Raw genomic sequence first — 14,101 nt, forward strand, 5'->3', positions numbered from 1 at the left:
ACAGACAATTCACTTCGCTCATCTCAGCCTATTTGCTCATCTTTAGAATGGAGCTAAAAAGCACTCACTGCAGTCAGTTGCCATGGGAGGTAGATAAAGCAAGACAGGTGATGCATTTATTGTGATTACTGGAGCAGGATGAGAGAAGCAGACAAAGATAAGATCAAGTGGGAATATTAGACAAGGAGGCATGACTCTGCTTGATTCAAAGCAGGTGCTGTCAATATTCTCCCCTGCAAGAAGAGGAGGTAAAGAACAGGACTAGAAACAGATGTTTGTCTTATCCACAAACACTTAAAAACTGAAATGAAATTTTTAAGCATCATTTGGAATAACACATCTTTTAGAAACAAGGACCCTGGGAAGCTGGACTCCTGACAAGTAGCATCAACTACCTATGTTTTAATATAAAGAAGACCCTTATCTCCAGGGATATGTTCCAAGACACCCAGGGGATATCTGGAAACACAGATAGTACCAAACCCTATATATAGTATGTTTCTTCTTTTTTTTTCTTAAATAGTTTATTTTCAAGTTGGTTTCCATATAACACCCAGTGCTCATCCCAACAAGTTCCCTCCTCCATGCCAATCACCCCCCCTTTGCCTCTCCCCCTCCCCCATCAGCCCTCAGTTTGTTCTCGGCATTCAAGAGTCTCTCATGGTTTGCCTCCCTCCCTCTCCCCAACTATTTTTCCCCTTCTCCCCCATGGTCCTCCATTAAGTTCCTCCTAATCCACCTATACGTGCAAACATATGGCATCTGTCCTTCTCTGCCTGACTTATTTCGCTCAGCATAACACCCTCAAGGTCCATCCATGTTGCTACACATGGCCAGATTTCATTCTTTCTCATTGCCTTGTAGTATTCCATGGTATATATAAACCACATCTTCTTGATCCATTCGTAGTTTATGGACACTTAGGCTCTTTCCATGATTTGGCTATTGTGGAGAGTGCTGCTATGAACATTGGAGTACATGTGCCCCTATGCATCAGCACCCCTGTATCCCTTGGGTAAATTCCTAGCAGTGCTATTGCTGGGTCATAGGGGAGTTCTATTGTTAATTTTTTGAGGAATTTCCACACTGTTTTCCAGAGGGGCTGCATCAGTTTACATTCCCACCAACAGTGTAGAAGGGTGCCCGTTTCTCCACATCCTCACCAGCATCTATAGTCTCTGATTTGTTCATTTTAGCCACTCTGACTGGTGTGAGGTGGTATCTCAGTGTGGTTTTGATCTGCATTTCCCTGATGAGGAGGGATGCTGAGCATCATTTCATGTGTCTGTTGGCCATCTGGATGTCCTCTTTGGAGAAGTGTCTGTTCATGTCTTCTGCCCCATGTCTTTACTGGATTACTTGTTTTACGAGTGTGGAGTTTGGTAAGTTCCTTATAGATTTTAGATACTAGTCCTTTATCTGATATGCCATTCGCAACTATCTAGTATGTATTTTTTCCTATACACACATACCTGTGATAAAGTTTAATTTATCAGTTAGGCACAGAGTAACAATAACTAATAATAAAACTGAATAAGCATAACATACTGTAGTAAAAGTAATGTGAATGCACTCTCTCCCCCCCATCAAGATATTACTCTGCATCTACCCTCCTCCTTGTGGTGATATGAGATGATAAAATACCTACATGGTGACATGAGGTGAGGTGAATGATCTAGGCATTATGACACAGCGTTAGGCTACTATTGACCTACAGATGATATGTCAGAAGAAGAATCATCTGCTTATGGACTGTGATTAACTCAGAAACTGAAACCATGGAACCAAAAGGCAGATAAGGGGGAACTGCTATATCTTTTTGGTTTTCAAAGAACAAAACACCTAGACCTGGGGGTCCCAATGAGGTATGCCAACCTGACTTTCCAGCTGAGATGCTCACATCCCACTGTCTACTGGACTCTTCCATCTACTGCCCCTAGATCCCCCAAATGCAGATTGCCCAGCCCCAAATTCTTTATTCTTAATGCCACCATATTTACCACCTTACCACACAACTCACAAATTCTGCTTCTCTCCATGTATTCTCCACCTCACTTGTGGCTTCAGTGTGGCAGTGACTGTTTCTGCATGGCAGAGAGCTGGGAGTCATCCAGATTTCCCCCTCATGCCCCACATTCACCAGATCTTCAAGTTCCATCCATTTCCCATTGAACGCCATCCTCCTGTGCGTTTCACCTCTTCGGTCTTCTTACTCACAGAAGCTACCATCTCTTACCTGAAATGTGCTGACAACTTCCTAACTGGCCTCCCTCTGTCAATCTTGTCCTTCCCTAAATCAGCTTCTGTGATGCTCACAACTGTCTCTCTAAAATATAGGGGAGCCAAGTCACTCTGTTGATGGATCCCTTTAGTGTGTCCCTATAACTACAAGATAAACACAAGCTCCTTAATGACATAAAGCTGCTTCCTGGTGTGGCTTTTACCTGGATCTCCAGCCACAGAGCTGTCCTAGCCTCACCTTCTCATCTTTATGCTCTGGCAAAAATGCATTTCTAATCACTATAAGATACCATACTTCTGTGCCTTGAACATGTGATGCTTTCTGCCTAGAATGCCCCCTCCCCCGTCCTTTTGTCCACCACCTAGTGAACTAAATGGAACCTTCCATGACACACACCCCCATGAGTCCTCCAAAAAGTTTAATACTCTGGTGTTTATACTGTTGCCTACATCAGGCTGTACCATAAGCATTTGTTTAAATGACTTTCTACCACACTTACTATCAACTTCTCTCGTTTAAGAGTTGTGCCGTATTCATCTATATATCCTCAGTACCTTACTCAGTGCCTGTCATATGGTAAGAGCTTAATCCAAAGTGACTGTTGATGGACTCTTGCCTCTCTTCATGTTTAGACAGATAATATTTCTTCATCGTCTATTCTAGAAGTTCTACATGCCCTGGTTATAAAGCCTAATAGAAATCAATTTTGGAATAAAACATCTTCTTCAGTTCAAAACAGAAGAATTGAGGGTCTAGGAGTTTGGAAAGGGGGCATTGAGTCCAACATCAGGGTAAAAGCATTCCTGCACTGAACATCATGAGCTGGGACAAGCGACGTCCAACCTGGCATTGCGGAGGGGGCAAGCATTGCAAGGGCATCCGAATTTCATCAGTGTTGATGCTTTAGGGACTATAAATCAGTCTTTGGCCCTCCCTCTGGCAGGTGGTGCCCTTCATCATGAAAAGATGTTCTGTCACAATGAGTCAAATGTTTACTGCATTGAGTCAGCAGCACCAGCTCTTCTGTGTTAGTACTCAACTGAATGCTAACAACATCTCATTAACAAACAGCAAAACCCACGTGTCTCCTTGTGACATTCAGCATCAAGCTGGAAAATGCTCAAAGCCAACTCTCCTAAATCCAACAGGATTGGAAACGTGGTAATCATCTCCTTCCTCTGATTTATCCCACACCATGGTTATATAATTAATGGATTCGTTTAATGGCCCCAAAACTTAATATCCTCATACTAACTTTAAATATCTCTTCCGTGTCTGTTTTGCATTTTATGTGAAACTTGTTTTCTTCTCTGATGATCTAATCAAAAGGAGAAAAGGTTTCCTTTAAGTTAACCAACAAAAGCAAAAAAAGCTAAAATTTATCAGTATGGAACTGTCCTTTATGGGAAAACAATACCCAGCATTCTAGAGTATGATGGCACATTAATGACATGCAAATTCTTCAAGTGATAAGACCTGGCTTCTGGGAATTTTCTTTCAATAGAAAGCTCTCTCTTCACTGAAAAATCTAATGGAGAATCCAGTGTGCTGTGGTCAAGTAGGAAGCTCTGTCTCCACTAACAAATATGGTCCAAACAATTTAAAGAACTCCATAGAATGGGATTCCACCGTGATCATGCAGAAACTCCCAGAAGAATGAGTGTTCTCTGTCACAGAAACCTCAATGCTGTCCTACCAAGAAAAATGGCATGGCCTCATTCATTTGCCTTTCACTGATACAGATAGTTTAGTTAAGTCTGTTTTCTGCCCACAATAGCACAACCCACATTTCTATTTCTTCCATTTCAGCAGAATACTTAATTTGAAATTAAATAACTGCATCCAGACAGCAGAATATTATTCAGCACTAAAAAGAAATAAGCTGTCAAGTCATGAAAACACATGGAAAAAAACCCTAAATGTGTATTACTAAGTGAAAGAATCCAAGCTTAAAAGTCTGTGTTTTGTGGGATTCCAACTATATGACGTTATGGAAAGGGCAAAATGATGCAGACAGTAAAAAGAGCAGTGGATGCCAGGGAAGAGAGAGGGATGAAAAGGCAGAACAGAGAAGTTTTAGGGCAATAAAAGCATCCTGTGTGATACTTCAACAGTGGATAATATATCATTATACATTTGTCCAATCCCATAGAATGTACACCATCAAGAGAGAACGCGTAATGTAAAATATGGACTTTTTTTTTTAACGTTTATTTTTGAAAGACAGAGCATGAGTAGAGGAGGGCAGAGAGAGAGGGAGACATAGAATCCCAAGCAGGCTCAAGGCTCTGAGCTGTCAGCCCAGAGCCCAATGAGGGGCTCAAACTCGTGAACCATGAGATCATGACCTGAGCCAAAGTCGGCCGTGTAACCGACTGAGACACCCAGACACCCCTAAACTATGGACTTTTGATGATAATGATGTGTCCATGTTCAACCACTGTACCAAATGTACCCCTCTGGTAGGGGATGTTGATAGTGGGGAGGAGGGCTGCAGAGGGCGGGGCGGGGAATACATAGGAACTCTGTACTCTCTGCTCAATTTTCCTATGAACCTAAAACTGCTCTAAGGAAATAAAGTTTATTAATTTTAAAAAATTACTGATTAAAAAGCCCTGTCCAGCCTGCTTATACAGGATATCTTTTCTGTTTTATTGAGCCATTCCCAAGTCCTTCTTATGCAGAAGAATCTTAGAAAATATCTCTTTAGATTTCTGTTTTGTTAATGGCAAAACTCCGTCCCCTACCTAGTCCCAAGCAGTCTACATATAAGAGCTAAGGTGGAACTAAGAATAGTTGAGACATACCTTGCTTGATTTGCTCTCCTTTACCAGAGGATGCTGGGTTTCCAAAGAGAATACACATAATGGGATTCCATTTTAATCAGTGTAATTGTCGCTGCCTTTATTCTGATCTATTACATTTTATTCACAGATATCAATTTCACGGAAAGTAAATTGCAGTGGGTGAAAAATACTTCAGAACAACATAATAAAAACAGTCCGAGGCCATCACACACTATGCTGTCATTTGCTGTAGATAATCCTACTCAGAGTATATGTGGCCCTCTCAGACCCAGACACCCTTCAAATCAAGATGAAATTCATGAAGGCTAAAAATGCATGTCTCTGCCACATCTAGCTTCCTGCAGCACAGTCAGCCAGCCCCCTCCTTCCTCCAGCTCTTAACTCTTGCCCACACTCAGTTTCACCATAAAACCTTAGACTTCTAATAAACGATAAAATTAACCAGAGCTCTAAGATAAATTGCTCTTGAAAGCATGCAGTGATTAAAAAAAAAATCTTCCAAGATCTGGGTAGAAGCAAATGCAAGCCAAATTTTCAAGATTTTACAAGAGTATGCAAAATGTCTTTTCCAGCACTGTGGACATGATGCTGCTTGTCTCAGAGCCGCAAGTGTGGGGGGCCAGCCTGTGAAAGATAACAGGGAGCATTCATGCTGTTTCTACATTTTAGACAAAGATTTCCTAATGGTTTCTCCGCTTGTCCTTTGCTTTTGCAGCTTTCATTCGAGCAGGTAGGGTGGAGCCCGTTTCCCCTTTGGCAGTGGGTTATACAGTTCTCAGGCAATAAAACCTTGGACCTCCCTGGCGGAGCAGCTCCCTCCACATTTGATAGCTCTCTCACTTTTCCACTCTTAATCAGCCCCCCCACCCCACTGCCCACCCCAAGCACACACACATACAGTTTATATTACATGCTCTTTCTTGTAAAAACAGATGCTAAGTACTGTCCTACAATGGATTAAACCAACCCCATCTTCCGACCTCCTTCCACGGGGATTTTCATAGCCTGGTAATCCATAAACAGAAAAACATAAATGTTCAGAAACAGGCCCTGGTATATTAGCTGCAGGCTGAATGCTTTGGTTTGAGCAGTGGTTTTATAATTAATTTTTTTTCTCTGGCACTAACCCAAGTACTTGGGAAAAGTAAATCATATTAACATTTTATCTTCATGTTGCTACCCTATCTGCTGCGTTATTTGGCACCTTGGAGGAAACCCATGCCGTTTTCCTACTGACAGGAAGCTTTCTGAGCCGTTACCATAGGTGGTCTCACACCTGCTTCTCAAGCCAGAGCACCAGCAGCTGTTATTCTAAGACCTGATTTGAGTAGGCTGAATTTTGTTGACACATTTCCATGGTGCCATTTATGAGGTAATGTTTGTGGCTTGAGACCATGTGAATTGCTACGTACCTGACTGAAGAAATCAAAATTTCATAGCATGATCTACTTTTCTCATGCAGAGTACACACACACCCACAAGATCCTCCTACATTTAAATTTAGTCACAAAACGAAATCCAGAGAAAATCAGCACATTAAAAAGTGAAGAACAGCAATGTCCTTGCCTCTGCATCATGTATTTTCAGCTTAAATATCCCCAGCAGTCAACAGCCTGTGCTGTGCCAGCCCCTTCTGCCAAGGATTTCATAGGCCCCAGGTCGTCCGCCTTCCAAGAGTGGATATGTATCAGATACGCATGCAGCGAGGAAAAGATGAATAGCCCTCCAAGAAAGAAGTGATCCAACAAAAATCAATAAATCAAAACTATAACCATTCTGACCGATGACTGAAGTATAAGTCTATTATCAATTGGATGTATAATCATACAGATGAGATAATGGGTTCCCAAACAAACAGAAAAGCCTTTCAATGTCAGATTTCTGTAATCCAAGCTGTATAGTATGAACTCTGTAAATTGTTTTCTATGTTCACAAGCCACCTGTGGGCTAACTGAGTGTGCATATACCTAAAACTCTCTAAATCCCATGCACATGACATGAAAAATACATAAGTCAAAATGTGTGTTTCTCTATATTCAGTGATCTTGATTATATTCCTGAAAAGTTCTAATGCCAAATGCCTTGGGACAGATCACAGGACATTTGTTACGGTTCAAAGACCTTCCAATGTAACATCAAATAAGTCATGACAAGGTGTTATTAAGATCCCTGAATTTATTCCGTATCTCCAGGCTAAAGCACCAGTTGACTACTACCATCAAAGCTTTTCAGCCCATAACACCAAATCCCTCATGCAGACCGTGGTTATTTTATTTCCTTGTACTGGTGTGCATTTCTGTGGAGAACCAGCAATTCCTTCGGCCTTCCTTTTTTTTTCTTTCATCTTCCACACTAGCATTACAGCACATGTACACATGGCTTCTATCTTGTATTATACATAAAATAAAGTTGTTTCATGAACATGGATACATTTGGTCAGACTAAGGAAGATCAATTCACAGATGCAATTACCCAAGTGCAGATCATATCATCTTGGTTTCCTGAGGATTCTGTCTACTGACTTGTACTTTTGTTAAATCCTTAACTTTCAGCAAAGAAGAATCATGGAGAACTTGATCCACTGCCTCTTTCAGGGTTTTCTCTATAATGGCCCACATTGAAAAACACAGAAGTAAGTATTTGGAAAAGTTTTCCTTTTTCTCAGGAACAGATCTGTTTTCCTTAGCAACACCCCAGTGGAGTGGATAAAGGCACAGACCTTGGAGTCAGATGGTCTGAGTCTGAAATCCACCTCCACCAATTGCTAGCTATCTGCTCATGGGCAGACTACTTAACCTCTTTGTGCATTTTTCCCTCATCTGTAAATGAGTGTTGTTGTGGGGTATCCATATGAAATAGGTATATAAAGCCCTTAGAACAGTATTCATCTCAGAAAGAAATGTCTTTCTTTTTTTTAACAATAAGAACTTTGTGACTGCCCACGTTTATCTTTCCATTTTGACAATCAGGAACTTTAGGTCAAAATCTCAGCCCGGTTATAGCAATTGATAACACTTTGCATTCTAAGTATCTAGATTCTATTTGTTTTTTTCCTTCAGTCTTTGCCTTTTTCCAAATCTATATTTTTGCTGATATTGACTTTTTATTATTAAATTTTATATCTTTTGATGACATAATTCAAACTCATTGTGTAAGGAGGAAGAGAAATCTATGTAAAAGTAATACTAGAAATTACCAATAAATCTTTAGCTACAAATGTGTAGATTTGGAAGTACCTAAATGAAGGCTGAGTAACTAGGATAACTGTGTGATTTTAAAGAGGAAATTTAGATGTTGTATTTTGAGCCGTCATAAGAAAGCATTCATCAGTGACGTCATCTGACTTCTCTGAGACTAAGGTTTCTCACATGTAAATGCTGAGATTAATGGTATCTACCTCTCAAAGTGGTTTTCAGGATTAAAGAAAATAACTTCTGTAAAGCACCAAGCACAATGTCTAGCACATAGTAGAAGGTTCTGCTGGTTATTTGCTGTCTATTCCTTCATATCCATTCTCAGCTCTTCTCTTGCCTGCTGAATGCTCTGGAGAATAATCTTGAGGGACTACAAACCTGGGCTCCTTACCTCTCTAGTTAAATTGGCAGATTGGAGATTGGGAGGAGAGTAAAGATGGGGTGTTTATTCTCAAAATATATACCCCAATCTCTCTACCTCCCCCACTCAACTCCCTCTCTGCTGGGCCTTTGTTTAGCTACTTTCCCCTTCTATTCTGCATGTCTGTCCCTGGGCCACAGCTTTTATTGGGTCTCCATAACAACTCCCTCTTCTAATTATAGTAATTAACTTGTCCAACTTTCCCCTGGATTTTCTCAAAGTTAGCAGTCAATTCCTATGTCCCAGGAACTCTTTACACCCAGGGCAGACAGGGAGTGGTTGGCTACCCTACCCCTCCTTGCCCCTTCAGTCTCCAGGTAGAATGCAAATTTCTCTAAGCTTTTTCAGGTTATTTTCTAAAGCTCTGTGATTATGAATGATTTTTATTTTTCTTGGCAATTTTCAGTATTTTTTCAGAATAAATAAATATGAGCATAACTCTGGAAGGTAGAAATCTTATATTCTAGGCTGAACTCAAATTACATGGCCTTCGACAAATTACCTAACCTTTCTTGTCTTCTTCCAGATCATTTGTAAACTAGATGATCCTACTTGCTGCACTGTTGATGTTGCCTTCTTCCTGAGGGAGCACTAGACCATATCAACACTTACAGGTCTCTCCAGTCATGACCTGAACAAGTATCTTGAAAGAGAAATAATTTCCTACCTGTTCCTTGACTCCTTACTTTGGTTTCCAAACCACTATTCTGCTGAAATTGTTCTGATTCAAGTCATCAATAACTCTCTTGTTGTCAAATCCAATTGTATATCCAGTCCTCATTTCTCTGACATTTGTTGTGATTTACTGTTGTGCATTGAATTGTGATCCACAAAAAGATATGTCCTAGTCCTAACCTCTGGTACCTAAGACTGTAACTTTGTTTGGAAATAAGGTCTTTACAAATGTAATCAAGTGAAGAGTCTCAACATGAGAGCATCCTGGCTTTGGTGTGGTATCTAAATCCAATGGCTGGTGTCCTTACAAGAAAAGAAGAGGGAGCTATGAGACATGGAGGCAAAAGGGAAAAGACCACATGCAGAAAGAGGCAGAGACTGGAGTTGCATCCAATCTCAAGAATACCAGGAGACTCCAGAAGCTAAAAGGAGGCAAGGAAGGATTCTCTTCTACAGCCTTTGGAGGGAGTGGTCCTGTTGGCCGCTTCAGACTTTCAGCCTCTAGAACTGTGGGTGAATAAATTTTGGTTGTGTTAAGCCAAGTTTGTGACAATATGCTATGGCAGCCCTAGTAAACAGACCCACTTGTTCTTCCCTGGTTTTCAAGAGAGCCTTCCCTTTGTTCCACTCTTACCCTTATATACATGACCACTCTTTCTCAGGCCTCTTCACTGGCTCCTCCCTCTTGTTTCCTTCAATAAAATGTTCCTGTTTTGTGCTTGGCAGTCTTCTATACACCTTACATAGTTTTCCTCAACTGAGCAATGCCCCATCATGATATCAGACTCCACAATAGGTACCTTCTGCAAGAACCCAGGCACCTCTTGCTGGATGTTCTATGGTCAATTCAAACAAAATGCATCCGAACTCAAACTCATCGTCTTCTCCCACAACTTATTCCTCCTTCCCTATTCCCTAATTCAGTCAATGGCATCATCATCATCTAACTATTCTTCCAAAGCTCCAAAGATATCATTCTTACCACATAGAGTAGTCATTTCTACCTGAGAGATTTCTTGAAAGCCTTCTCCCTCAATTTTTCTATCCCCAAGCCACTGTCCAAAATCTCTGCTTCCATTGATTCTGTTTACAGCTACTGCCTCCAGCTCCCTGGGACAAACATCTTCCCATTTCTATGCATTTTCATCATCACCATCAAGGTTATTCTCAAAAGTCAAAATCGTCTTCTCCTCACTGTTCAAGTTCCAAATATCTGTTGGATCCCTGTTGCCTAAAGCAGGGATGTCAACCTCTTTTTCTGGCCAAGGAACAGATGGTCATGTGTACCAATGGGTCACGGTCCTACAGAATTCTCTGGATTTTTGTCATTGCCCCACCCTTTTCTCTCCCAACGAAGAAACACAGCAAAATACGAAATCAGGTGACATATTTACCTGAATAACTTCAAATCTTTCATTGAGAGTAAATCTAATTACTTGAGAAGATGTCAGCAGTTTATTATTTATAATAAATAACTTACAATATATCTCACAGGCAATCTGCATGGTAGCATGGAATTAAGGACAAATAGCCTATGGAAAACTCTAATTCTCCTTAGCATGTCATGCAAAGTCTTCACAATCTTGCTGCACTTTTTCTTATTATCTCCCATTTCCCACATCACACTTTGTACTCCAGTAACACTGAATTACACAGCATTTCTTGGAGTTACCATGTTTATTAACATTGAGTTTGCCATTATGTCCCTCTGCCTGAAATGCCCGTCGCCCCTTTGTGCACATGGTGCACTACTCTCTTTTCAAAATTCTGCTTAAATGGTATCATCCCTGAGATACCCTCTCTGACTAGACACAGCTGCCCCTTGCTCCTTCCTGCACAGCATTTTATACATACCTGTGATAGTTTCCTAAGGCTGTCATAACGAATTACCACAGGTGGCTTAAAACAACAGAAGCTTATGTTCTCACATTCTGGAGGCCCAAAGTCCAAAATCAAGGTTTCAGCAAAGTTGGTTCCCACTGGAGGCTCTGATGGAGAATCCCTCCTTGCCTCTTTCTGGCTTTTCATGGCTGCTGGAAACGTGAGCATTTCTTGGCTTGGGGCTGCATAAATCCCATCTCTGCCTCTGTCATCACAGGCCTTCTCCCTGTGTCTCAAATTTCCCTCTGCTTTCTCTTATGAGCACACCAGTTAATGATTTAGGACCCACCTTAAATCCAGGATGATCTTGTCTCAAGACCTTTAACTTAACTGTATCTGCAAAGACTCTACTTCCAAATAAGTTTGCATTCCCAGGTACTAAGTGTAAGGGCTTGGACGTATCTTTGTGGGACATAATTCAACCCACTACAACACTTCCATCAGAACTGTATCGTAATAATTTGTTCTCATGTATGTCTCAACCCACTACAATACTTCCATCAGAACTGTATCGTAATAATTTGTTCTCATGTATGTCTCTTTCATCAGACTGTGAGCTTCCTGAGGACAAGAATCACTTTTTTCTTAAATAATCCCCACAGCTTATCATAAGTCCTATTACCTACTAAGTGCTTAATAAGTATGTTTGTGAAGAAGGAAGGGAAAAGCAAGTGGGTTGTGAGTGAAACTGTCTATTTTCCTTACATGCAGCTTCTTTCAGCCCTTAGGCTTCCAAGAATCCTCTATGCCTAAGATTCTTCACTATAAAAGACCAGCCCCAAAGGGCCAGGTGATGCAGAAGATTTTCCTGTCTCTTTAGAGTTGCAGACGTGAAAGCATTCCAAAGTTATTTAGTCTCTGCCTTGAGGCACATCTGCACAGTTAGATTGTCCTAGCATGCTATAAACTAGACTGGGGAGAATCATTCCTGCTTTTAAAGGCCAACAGAGAACATGCTTTTGAAAGCCTCTCTTCATCATGCTGTTTCCATTAGTTTTCAGTTGAGAGAGAGAGAGAGAGAGAGAGAGAGAGAAAGAAAGAAAGAAAGAAAGAAAGAAAGAAAGAAGGAAGGAAGGAAGGAAGGAAGGAAGGAAGGAAGGAAGGAAGGAAGGAAGGAAAGAAAGAAAGAAAGAAAGAAAGAAAGAAAGAAAGAAAGAAAGAAAGAAAGAAAGAAAGAAAAAGGAAAAACAATTAATGTCTTTTTATATATCATGCTGCATTTCCCAGGTTCTCCTCTCTCTGCTGACCATATAGTGGCCCACATTTTGAGACTCTCAGAAAGCCTTTCCAGTTGCTTCCCTGCCTTTGGAAACAGAATACAGCTCAAGAATCAGGAAATCTAGAGCTCTTGGCCTAAGGCAGACCACTGAGACTTCTAAAGGCTCCTCTGTGAGGCTATAAAGTACAAAGATAAGCATCACACCACTTTTTAGGAAGAGTAGTAGATCGCCCAATTAATTACTACAAAAGTTTCCATCTACAATTGTACATCCAGCACTCATCCATTTCTTTCCCCTTAACCCTAGGCATTCAAGCTGCCTATAAAACCAAAAATATTATATCTTGCTATTGCAAGATTAAGTTTCATATTTGCCCCAGAAAGAAGCCAAAGCAAAAAAGAGAGAAGGAGAGCGAAACACCTCTAAGCCATGCATAGTTAAGGATTTGGTTTCAGATCAATGTTAAAAAGCAGAGATAATTAGAAACATCATATGATTTGTGTACAACACAAGAGCTGCTTTGCTAACTAAAACCATAACTGACCTAATTTCACTGAATGTTCCAATGAAAATGACAGACATGCAAAGAAAGAAATATAATACAAGCAGTGGATGATCCATATTTTCCCCTTGGGTTTCAAACACATTCCTCACACAGTAGACAATAGTGACATGTTAATGACAGTACAGACCCTCACATGCTCAGCAAAAGGATGCCTGCACATCAGAAAACCCACAAGATTACAGATGCTTGACCCCAGTGAGACTAAAGTTTGATTTGGTTTGGTGTTTTATTAAACCTCAGTGAACAGAACAGAAAGCAAATTAAAAATCAATCCATCAGAAAATCTTTCCCTTTTACCAAATCCATAAGCAAAATGCAAAGGTACTATAACGGGAATTCATTTCTCTCATTCAACATAGGGCAAAATTAACATCCTTATCCTCCCATGAATGATTCCCGTGTCTCCAAAAGTACACTGAGGGGGTATCCACAAGACACAGCAAGTGACATCTCAAAGTAATCTCTCTCACACAGACAGTCTCTCACTCCTTATTGTAGTCATCCCTGCATGAAAACATGCTTGTGAAAGGGCACGTTTTGTAAGTTATCTCAGATCATCTGGCAGGATGTAAGCTCTAAGCTGGCATTTTATTTGCCTGCTCTACTTGGAAATCCCTTACATCAGCCCTGCTTTCACAAAAGGAGTCAGGCTGGGCTGCTTTCTCTTATTCTTTGATGAATTCTGTTAGGCAAATGCTTACAGAGCCCACCCAACAAAATGTCAAAGGGAGTACAATGTCAGCAACAGCAAGATTGAGGGGACCCAGGGAAAATTCTTGTCTGCAATAAATAAGAGTGAGAACGCCAGCAAATTGGAACGTCCAACCTCTGGAACATCTTATCTCTACTGAGCCTGTGCTGCATTATCTAACACCGCTTATCTGCCTCCCTCTTTTTAAGTAAGCACCAGGCCTGCATTCCCAATTCCCATAGCTTTAGCAGCAAAAGACAGGACACCCTTGCTGCAGAGGTGACTGAGTTCACTATTGTTTAAAGGAAGTTCATTTATTAGAGGGGTGTTTCTCACAGAAACAGTGGATAACAATATTAGCTCCCTGTGAACCCACTGAGGTATTGTCTCTTCAAGATTCAGGTA

The 14,101-nt window shown here is 40.8% G+C and overlaps 1 long non-coding RNA gene across 1 annotated transcript; it reads left to right on the forward strand.

Moving 5' to 3' along the window:
• Positions 1-3,298: 3,298 nt before the first annotated feature.
• Positions 3,299-5,490, forward strand: LOC120243264. Its single transcript, XR_005531263.1, has 2 exons — positions 3,299-3,403; positions 5,177-5,490. It is a non-coding gene; the product is annotated as an uncharacterized LOC120243264 (long non-coding RNA).
• Positions 5,491-14,101: the final 8,611 nt, after the last annotated feature.

This window comes from Hyaena hyaena, unplaced genomic scaffold (assembly GCF_003009895.1).
Source record: "Hyaena hyaena isolate Hyena2069 unplaced genomic scaffold, ASM300989v1 scaffold_334, whole genome shotgun sequence".
NCBI lineage: Eukaryota > Metazoa > Chordata > Mammalia > Carnivora > Hyaenidae > Hyaena > Hyaena hyaena.